The following is an 11,973-nucleotide window of genomic DNA, read 5'->3' as shown; positions in this document are numbered from 1 at the left end:
GAAAAAAAAAGAGAAATTTAAAATTTTTTAAATGAAGGTTAAAGATAAATAAATTTTAAAAAGGGAAAATGAAGAAATAGATAATGGTTGAAAAAAAAAAGAAAAGAGAAAAAAAATAAAGGTTGAGATAAATAAATTAAAATATGAAAAATAAAGTTAAAGGAAAAATAAAAATTGAAAATAATAAAAATCACAATAATAAATTTAAAGGAAAAAAAAGAGTGAAAAAAGTAGAATAATAAAAGTAAAGGAAAAATTAAAAAGTGAAAATAATAAAATATAAAATTTGAGAAATAAATGAGTATGGAAAGGTTAAAAATATATTTGAGGTGTGGAGGGGAAAATGGTACTTTTAGTATATTAAAAAGTAAGGAAGACTATTCTTTAACGACATTCTTATTTGGGATCAAATATCTAAAACCACCCATATTTGAGTCTATAACATGCAATTTCCTACTGCCCTTTATACCCAGTACCTGGGCCTGTAACCAGTTTCGGGTCATTTGCACTTTTGACCCAATTTTGTGTCCCTCCGAGTTGGAAAAAATATAAATCATGAACATAATTTATATTTTCGCATTATAATATTCACAATTTATATATTTTGTTCGTGCAGAAGTTATGTTCCTCGTCTTTAGAGAAATCATGTTCCACTAGGCATAAATTTAATTTTAAAGAAAAAATTAAATATTATCCATTAAAAAGATAAATCGTACAATTAAATGAGATAATGCAATAATTTAGCCACTTTTTGACTCCATTTTTAGTGTTCGGCCATTAATTGAGATGCAACTAAAAGTAAGGTAACTACACTAACTTACTAGAGAAAATTGAAGGATAGGTGTCTTTTAAGTCTTAATGAAGGATTGGTGACATTGACCAACAGATAGAGTCAAACATTATTAGGAAACTTGATCAAGTTAATTGTGAATTTGATTAATATTTTCAAAACTTTCTAATCTTTTCAAAAATACAAATCAACCCAACCCACACCCTTTTCAATCCAAATCAACCACCCTCTCATCTCTCTCGACACTTCTCTCAACTCTCTCCCAACTAACAGTTCTGCAAAATTTCTCCCTTCAACCCCCGATGACAAATAGTTGGGTTTCAAGTTTTCCTCTTCAATTCAATCAACCTGTCTCTCATCCCTCTCTCGATAACTTCTCTCAACTCTCTCCCAACCAACTGTTCTCTAAATCTATTATTTCAATCCTCGGCGACTTCAACATCCGACTAAAAATAGTTGGGATTCCAGTTCCTTTTCGACTTTAATCAACGTGAGAGCCTTGCTCTCCAGCCACAACTGCTTCGAATTCTTCATCGGTCCTTTTCTTCTTTCACAGGTAAAAATTTATGGCATTTTTAGTTTTGAAGAAAATGAGGAACTTGAGCCAACTTCTCTTATAGTATTGGTTAAAAATTTTAATATTTGTTGCACTAATTTGAAATGCGGTCTGAATAAAATCCGAATTTCTGGTATTTCTTCTCTTCTCTTCTCTTCTCTTTTCGAAGTGAATTATGATATTTTGTTGTTTGTTGCATTTTTTTGAAGTTTGATTTTTATTGTTTGTGTTTATAAAAACAAAAGGACAATTTGGTTTGATTTGTTTGTTCTTGTTCTTGTTAAAAATAGTGAAATTACTGTTTTTTATTTAACAAAATCATGCTACTGTTTTCTCCGACAGATTACCCATCTGGTGTAATATATTAACCATCTGATGTAACAGATTCATCATATAATGCAACAGATCAACCATCTGATGCACCAGAGAAATCATCAGATTACAATTCTGATGCAACAGATTAATAATCTGATGCAACAACTTTACCATATGTTGCAACAGATTAAGTTTCGAATAAAAAAATTTGATGCAACTAATTAACCATCTGGTGCAATGGAAGAACCATCAGATTAATGATCTAATGCAACAGATGAACCTCCTGTTGGATAAAATCCTACCAACTCTTCCTACAGGAAAAGTCCAAGACTTGTTTTTTCCAACTGATCATTCATCTACCGTGATAGACGACCCTATGTTGGAAGAAATCTAAACAATATTGACCGTTGATAACTGTTCCAACAGATCACTCATGTATTGCAACAAATGTGTGACCTATTGCACAGACCATTCATCTTTCTCAACAGATGAGTGATATGTTTTGTATTATCACAACAGATTACTCAGTCGTTGCTATGAATTATTTAACTGTTCTAACAAATCACTCATATTTTGCAACAGATGACGTCACAACAGTTGTGTGATCTATTGAACAGACCATTCATCTGTCTTAAAAGATGAGTGGTATATTTTGTATTGTTGTAATAGATTACTCATTTTCTGCAATAGTTTGGTTATATGTTGCAACTGATATACTACCTGGTGTAACAGATCGGTGATCTGTTGCAACTGTTATTTTACTATTTTGCTTGTTTGATTTACTGTTATCCTTTTGTAATGATGCATTAATTAATAATAATATATAATTTTATGTTCCTGTTAATTTTAGATAATATGGTTCCCAAAAGAACAGAAACCAAATCAAGTTCAAGTAAAGGAATAATTGAAGCAGCTAGACTACATCCACCACTCTATGAGTTTGCTTTACAAACGTTATCTCAATCGGGAGCAGAAAATGATGAACACGGAGAGGAGGAATATTTAAAAAGAAATGATACAGATGCTAATAGCCCTTCCACCGAAGAACTGGTCAAAGCCTTCAGCATTGATCATTATCCTGTGAGAATGCAGTGCGATGGTGCCGCAAATTTAACTGATGATTTCGTGGTTAAGTTATCCATGGGAAGATCTTTTGAAGCCTTCAGAAAATACTTCGAGAACAAAAATTGGATACTTATTTCAGGGATAGCTGCTTTGGGAAATATCTTGATTTGCCGAAGGACAACAATGCTCGTTTCCAAATGAAAATGGTTTATGAACTTCTCAAGCGTAGGTTTATGTATGAAAACAAAGATACGATGGATGAGGTATGGATAAATTACTGTGTCATGCCTATTTGTTTTGGTTGGAAGGAGTTTGCCATAGTTACTGGACTAAAATGTTATCCTCCTTCTCAAGTTATATCTATTCTAACCCAAAAAAATTACCCCACACACCCAAAAAAGGCAAAGGCAAGTCGTGTGATCGTGATGACCTGATGTCCATTGTTAGTCCAAGCTTCAAAAACAAAAATTTGATAGAAGCGTTGAAAGGTAAAGGACTTTCAAAGAAGCACAAACAGTCATTGTGCTTGGTTTGGTTTGTACATAATATTCTTTGGGCTAGAAACATTAACAACAACATAAGCTTCGGTTTAATAAAGCTCTTCGAGGATCTTGAGGTATTTAACAGCTATCCATGGGGGTATGAAAGCTTCAAAATGACTGTCAAATATTTGTTGACTCCGTTAGCGCCAAAGACAGTCAACTTGTATGGCTTTCCATGGGGTTTCATGGTAAATGTTTCTTTATTCTATTATGATATCATTCATTTTTTCGCTTAATAATGGTTTTGATTTATTGGCGTTATTTTATAGGCTTGGGCGTTTGAAGCCATTCTTTATTTGAGACAACAAGTGAACTACCAGGAAGGAGTTTTCTGTCCAAGAATCTTAAGATGGTTGTCGGCCAAAACTCATAAAAATGCAAAATTTTTTGTTCTCTTCAACCACCCGAAGGATGCAGTAAGTATAATTATAATTAATTTTTTCTTTTAATTAATATTTTTTTTGAATGATCTAATCATCATTCTAATATATGTAATGATTTATGTTAGAATGTACATCCGTCGCTAGTTTTGATCAATCGAGAATTGAAGATGCAATTTTTTTCTTACTTTACGGTATGTGCAAACTTTATCGGACCCTAAGGTCATCGACAGAATAAACATGAAATTGTTTTGAGCCACAACTATTACAAAAAAAACAATTTTGGAAGGTGGGCTTATTGTTGTTGATGGAGCTATTGGTGGTAGTAGTGGTGCTGCTGTTGGTGCTAATGATGCTCCTCTTATAGTATTTAAAGCAAACCATTATGAGTATGATCATATTGGTTATTTTACCTCTCCCAGTGAATGTTCTACATGCAAATGTCAAGACTGCAGAGCAAAACATGATGTAGTGATTAATGTTATTAATGCATTAACTGCTTCTGTAAAAGAATTGACATCTAAGAGGGGTCTTATTTCATCAAAGAGGATTTTATTTCCATCCGCTCTATTAGAGATTAAGGCTAAGAGGAGAAGGATAGTGATTTCCAGGGCATTATCAAGCATCCAAAAAAGTGAAATTGCAACTCATCTGTCTGTGTGTTGCACTGAGCAACGTACAATGTCCAAAGGAGAGCAGCACGAGCTGAAGAAGGTGAATATATTATGTCTTTCAACTGACAAAACAAACAGACACGTATCTGTTTCAATAGATGACACATCTACTGAAAATTATCAAATAGATATATACATCTATTGCAATAGTTGACTAACCTATTACACCAGATACTTTATCTGGTGTAACATATGTCTCGTCTGTTTTATCAAATCAAACAGCTCTTCGTACATCTTTAATATGTACCAACAAATAACCTATCTGCTGCAACAGATGATTCATATATTGCAATGGATGGTTCATCCATTGGAAATTATCACACAGGGTCTTCCTCATGTATCCCAACAGTTGATTCATTATTGCAACAGAAATATAATATGTTTGAAACAATTTAAAATGAGAGGAAGACCTGTTTGATGTGCTAGAAGAGATGAGTTATCCTTTTTCATTTTGTTGTATCTCCGTGATTAGCATTGACCAATTCTAGCTATCCAGGTGGATGTAGAAGAAGCTACTGCTGAACAACATTGACAATATGCTACTCTTTTTATGGAAATACGGAGAATAGAAAGCACAAAAATCGTACGCAAGCGACAATGAAGATCCACGACGAGCAAAGCCGAATTCCATAGCACCGGATGAAGAACAACTTGTTCATACTGAGTAGATCTTTATAGCTTGAGCCTGTCAAAGCAATCCTTGGCAGTATACTTAAATTGTTATTGATGTATTTGTTGAGATCTGTACCCATAACAACTTTTTTAAATTTTATTTATTTGTTGACTTATTTCAGCTAATTTATGAAAGCTTCGATTTATTTTATTTTGTCTATGAATTTTATTTATTCCTTAGATTTGAACTTATTAATTGAAAAGGAATACTAGATTCAAATATTGCAACAGATAACGTATCTGTTGCAACAGACGACACATCCATTGGAAAATTCAAACAAATTTAGACATATATTGCAACAATTAGGTGATCTATTGAAATTTATCAAACAGGTCTTCCCACTATTGCAACAGATGAACTTTAGATAAAAACATCAAGATAATGCAACAGATGACACATCTATTAGGAAAAAAGAACAGATTTAGACATATGTTATAACAGATGGACTTTATCTGTTACAACAGATGACACATCTATTGGAATAATCGAATAGATTTATACATATGTTTATACAGGTAGGTTATCTGTAACAATTTATCAAATAGGTCTTCCCACTATTGCAACAGATGGACTTTAGATAAAAACATCGAGATAATGTAACAGATGACCAACCTATTGCAACAGATAAATTATATGTCAGAACAAGTAGGATAACTGTTACAACGGATGGAGAATCTGTTTCATTATAAAAATTCAACTTTCATTGGACATAAAAAATTTCCACTAAGTGTAAAAAGGTTAAAGTGAATTGAAATAAAAAAGGCACAACCCATTGACGGTATTCAGTTCAAACACCTAAAATAAAATAGGCATCAAGTAGACATGTTCATTTTAAACACATAAAATAAAATAGACATCAAATGTGTTAGTGTCAGTCCTGACACATTTCGCGGACTTGCCGTCACTTGGCCCCCAACGGTCATTTTTTTCCCCCATTGTCTTATATATTCATCTTTCTCCTAAAATTTAACCCTAAATTTCCAAATCTTCTTCTTCATCGTCATCTTCTTTTATCTATCCAAATTCTTCAAATTATTACTTTCATTTTTTCCAAATGACCTTGACAATGTCGAGTGCATCTTTCACTGTTTTTTGTGATAAAGATTTTTTATATTGTAAGTGCTGTCATGAAGCTCTGTTAAAGACTTCTTGGACTCAACAAAATCCGGGTCGTAGGTTTTTTACTTGTAAGATTTCAAAGGTAATATTTTTTTATTTAATTAATTGATTAATAGTTTACTTGTAATTATTTTGTAATTGTGTTCTCTTTTTTATAGAAATTGGGTTAATACGATTACTTTGATTGGTATAAAGAACGACACTCTTCACAAGCAAATCGTGTAATCTGGGGTTTGTTGAACAAAGTCAAGGCTTATGAAAAGAAACAAAATCGAGCAAGAAGATACTACATTGTTGTCATTATTGCTACTGGTTTGGTATTATTGGGCACATGGATATTGAAGCCTAATTGCTGAAATTTTCATGGTGGTGTGTGTATTTGCTACTGGTTTGTTGTCGACGAGCACATGGATATTTAAGCGTAACTGTTGGAAAATATCAAAAAGATTTAGGCATATGTTGTAAAATTTAGGTCATCTGTGGAAATTATCAAACAGGTATTCCCACTGTTGCAACAAATTAGACTTAGATTATTAGATTGTTCATATAAATAACATCGGCGTAATGCAACAGATGACCAACCTATTGCAACAGATAAACTATCTGCCAGAACGGATTAAAGATATTTTACAACAGATTGACAATCTAATCTATTGCATTATAAAAAACTCAACATTCATCAGAAAAAAATTATTTCCACTACAGGTACATGTAATAAGGTGAAGGGTGACTTGAAATTAAAAATTTCTATTTCACAGGCTCTTCTATATACACAGGCTTCAAGCGTCCAGTTAGTACCCCATAAGCCCAGACCTCTTGCAGGTTTTCCACAGCGTTGTCGCACATAAAAGTCATTGGCTCATCCATTTTTGTGCCGGTCAGTAAACATTCGATGAGTGCAAGAGCTTGCAAGCTGCTCGCTTTAACGACATCATCTTTTGGAAGGATCATTCCCCTATTTCGACCTTCAAAATCCCATGATTTCTTCATCAACACTTTCTTTGGCAAATGATTCATCGGTTTACTCTCCCTCAACAAGATAGGCAATAGCACCATCAGTGACTCCACGAGGAGAAAAATATCAAAATCGTCGACGAGAGGTACGTTGGAGTCATAAAAATTGATCTTTACCTCCTCAAGTGGTATCTCAACAGTCCGATAGTGCATGCCGTTAACGCTAATGACTATAAGAATCCTTTTTGCCTCAGTCTAGCTCTTGCCGTGTAGATTTGGTTTGTCCCCTCTAACATATCTTAATGTTTTTTCTTCATCCAAGACCAACATAGGAACTAGGAAATCAAGTCCCACACCAAGGGCTGATGCCTCTCCATTGAGTTGATCGTACCTATCCTTGAGCTTCTTGCAGAAGTCGAGGTTCATTATCCTATCGGCAGCGTCATAAGCTTCCCGATACGTTAATTGTCTTTTCCTCATGAGGCAGAGAATTATGTCAACATGTTGTGAGATAAAAAGTCAATTTTTAAATAGGTTAGTAATTGTAAAGATGCAACGGATGGTCCATCTGTTGCATAGGGTTCTCTGAATTAATAATCTAATGCAACTTATGCAACAGATGGATAATAAGTTGCAACAGAACCACAACCAGTTGCACCAGTATACCCAGCTGTTGCAACAGATGTGAAATCTGTTGCGTAGCTTCTTCTTCATGGGGTAGATTAGAAGGGATAGGTTAGGAAAAGTAAACTCGCCTTGTCCTCGTACGACATACACATATCAGTCATAGTCTGGAAGTCTTGGAGGAAGGGGAGAAAGGAGGGCTAGGGTAATCTGGTGCGCCTGGCTTGGCATTCTTGGCCAGTCGCAGATACCTCTTCTCTTTGGCGCCAAGTTCTGTGTATATGTCCACCTTCTTGACTGGACCCGAAACTTCAACAGCTTTTGGAGAGGGAGGAATTACAATTTATTTTGATTTTCGAGCGGAGAGTACGTCTCTAATTGCTCTTTTCTTTCTCCTAACCAACGCTATAGGAGTGTGTGGCTCCCTCACCTTCTTGGATGGTATGACACACCTTTTGGATTTGAATTCCTCGATAGCTTTAGAGATAGCCTCTACTTTTTCAAAGAGTTTATCCTGTCTGTCCTTGCACTCATTGTATTCACAACGAGAACACGAGGGTGAAGAGGGGTGAGAGGGACCTGTGTAAGGGCGAAAAGTGGTATTTTCAAACATATTTATTATTTCTTGAGCATCAACATGCTCATCATCATGAGTGGTAGCAGCATCAGCATGCCTTCCACCAACACTAACAACTCCACCAGAAGAAGCATCCTGATCTGCCTTAGTAAAAGGTTGGTCATGAAGAGCCTCAACATTAGGCTGACCTTTCCTAACTGCTCTTCTTATGATTGTTGCTCCAGCCAATTCCTTTCTTATTAACTCCACCGTTGGGTTTGCAATAGTATTAACATGACCTAGAGTAACATAAGAAGTCATCACCGACTCCTCTTCAGTAGGCACGATCCATGGATGCACAACCTATAAAAAAAGACAGATATATTTAAATCATATAATATAATAATTTTCACATTTGGGATACATTTTAAAAAAAGACCCATCTGTAGCATAGTTTTCAGTTTATGGTTAAAATCCATTTGAGTCTGGTTCAGAGAAACAGAGCAATGCATGGATAATCTGATGCAAAATATCAATCATCTGTTGCAACAGCTGCACAAGATGGGTAATCTGTTATACAACAGATGATCTGTACATCGCAACAGATGAACGATATGTTATCAGATTAAACATCTGTTGCATAATTTGTAGTAGATGGTTAATCTTTTAAGAGTCGAGTTCAGATAACCAAAGCCATAGATGGGTAATCTGATGCAAGATTTACCCCGTCGTAATAGATATCCCATCTGGTGCATTAGATATAACATCTCATGCACCAGATATAATATCTGTTCAATATCTTTCTTATCTTTGAGTAAAATTATTTTACTTGAAGAAGACGTACTGCATCATCCGGAGGGTTAAAGAGATCAGCCTCCTTAATATTGGTGTTGCTCTTTGCAGCCAACCACCTAAACATCCTTGGATGAGAAACCTCATCTGGATAATCCATTAACTGTTTTCGGAGTGGAGGAATGACTTCAAATGCCTAAGCCTAAAAACTATAAATAGGAAGTAAGCAAAAAAAAATCATAATAACTATATTCAATATAAATTAATGGATGAGTAAAATTAGTGATTAATTTTACCATGAAAGCCCAAGAAAAGCCGTATAATGTAGTCGTCCCTGAGGATAACTTTGTCAGTAAATATTGGACAGTTAAGTAGAAGTTGTCATATCCCTAGGGATAATTGTTGAATTTATCAAAATCCTCAGCACGTGCCAACAAATCATCTTCTATGACCTTGTTGATGTCTCTTGCCAATATAATCGAATGGGCAAACCAAACTAAGCACAATTTCTCCATGTACTGCTCTGGTATGATTTTATCCTCGAGATCTATCAACAAATCTGATGCTTTGTAGCCACGTTGAGCAATGTAAAACAACCCATCTATTTTTTCCTTGCATTTTCTTGCCTTGGATCTTTTGCGAGGTGGTGGTCCTTCTGGACGGTGGCATCTTAGGTCCGTCACTATGGAAAACTCTTGCAAGCCAAACAAAACAAGCATGCCACAGTAGTTGATCCAGATTTCATCCATCTTCTTTCTGCCCCCCTCCTTCGGATCTTTATCATCCCCCATGTACTTGATCCTGCGCTTGAGAAGACCATATACCATCGTCATAGGGAAACGGATACGGGCAGAGGGGTCCTCAGGCAGCTCAAGAAAGCGTCCAAAATAGCTCTTCTTAAATAGTCCGCCTATGTTTTCGTTCTTCATAACTTTCATAAAATGTTCAAAATTTTTCCCCATCTGACATTTAAGTAAAATTTGACCAGTTAGTTGTTTTCCTTCTGGTCATTTATCAGCATCGTAATTTCAAACCTGTCAATACTAAAAGTTTTGACAGGATCATGCTGGGATGTCAATATTAACACACGCCCCGCCAGTGATCCATTATTATCATGTTGATGATCATCCTCTTTCTCTTTCTGACTCTCCAATTCCTTATCTTTCTCACTTTTATTTTCTTCATCATCATCTACGGACCCTTGTCCACCTTCCTCAATGTTATTTTCATATCTCCTCAGCTTCACTTTTTCCTGACTAAGATTGTTCAGGAAGCTCCTCTGAATCCCTCTGTACTGTAGCCTTTTTTTAGTGATCAAACGTTGATCCACTTTCACTTTCTTTTCTTTTAGGAGACATGTTTTACCTACAGACAAAGAAAAATAAAAATTACATTACAGTTGATGTATGCATAGATTTTAAAAAATATATTACAAATACCACGAATACCGACACACCAACACCCACCACCATAAACACCACCAACCAATGTCAACAAACAAACAAACACCACGAATACCGACACCACCACAAACACCATCAACCAATGCCACCACCGGTGCCACCACGACGACCACAAACACCACCACTACTACCACCAACACCATCCAACTATACTACGACAGTCAACGGAACACTGCGATGGAAACTAGGCATTTCTCGAATTCTTCCTATGATTTTACCATCAAAACTCAAAATTATAAACCCATTCTCGAAGATAATACAACTAAAAGTTTTATTTTTCATCATTAACTTAAAAGCCCTTATTTTTTAGAAAAAAACAAATATAGAGCTCTTCTCGAACTCTGTTGCCTACAAAGACAAAGAAAACGATTGATACAAGCAAGAATGATATTGAAAATAACACCTATGTGGTTGGAAATAAGAAGAAAAGTGATATGTTGTGGAGGGTTGAGTAAATTTGTTGAGTAGTTATTGTTTGTACTGTATTGTTGAGTGAGAATGAGAGAGAAAGAGCTAGACCTCGAGATTTGAAATGATGAAATATTTTATATGGGTTGATTTGTATTTTGGAAAAGAATGAAAAGTAGTTTTGAAAATGTTAATTTGGTCCGAAATGATCTTAATTATTTTTAAAATCATAACATATATGCGTAATTTTTAAAATCATATAAAAACAATTGAATTTGTAGTTGATCGAGTACTCTAGGAGGTGACCCTGTGAAAACTCACCCCTGGTCCCAGATTAATCAATTTAGTAGTCTAACATATGAACTCAATTGAAATTATAAAAAGCAAATGTTCAACATGTTGCGTCAGATTTCTCATCAGTTGTAAATTATCAATTAGACTAGGTAACAATAGATTGCGAATCTGATGTAAATTATCAAATAGATTAAGTCATCTGTTGTGACAGATTACCCATCTGTTGTAAATTATTAAATAGATTGTTATATGTCGCAACAGATTACCCATATATTATAAATTATCAAATAGGTGCTGACATCTGTTGTGGCTGACCCTATGAGAACTCACCCCTAGTCCTAGATTAATTGATAGTTTACCTTATGAGAACTCACCCTTAGTCCCAGATTATTCAGTCAAGGTATTAGCACCCTAGTCCTAGATTAATCAATTAAGGTATTAGTCTAACATATGAGGTAGTAAGAATCGGTTCGGCTCAGAGTGATCGATCGCCGACTCTGGTCGGGAGGAACGCAGTACCGTTTCATCATGCAATTAACAAAAGACTCAATTGAAGTTGTAGTTGATCCTATGAGAACTCACATTCAATTAAGGTATTAGTCTATCATATGAACTCAATTGAATTATATATAAACAAATGTTTAACCTATTGCAACAGATGTCTTTTCTGTTGGATCAAACAAATTATGTAATCTGTTGCAACAAACTATAATACAGATTAAGCCATTTGTTGCGACAGATCACAAATCTATTGTAAACTATCAAACA

Source organism: Capsicum annuum, chromosome 3, assembly GCF_002878395.1.
Source record: "Capsicum annuum cultivar UCD-10X-F1 chromosome 3, UCD10Xv1.1, whole genome shotgun sequence".
In the NCBI taxonomy this organism is placed as follows: domain Eukaryota; kingdom Viridiplantae; phylum Streptophyta; class Magnoliopsida; order Solanales; family Solanaceae; genus Capsicum; species Capsicum annuum.
The sequence above is the reverse complement of the archived record's forward strand: the minus strand, read 5'-3'. Positions refer to the sequence as shown.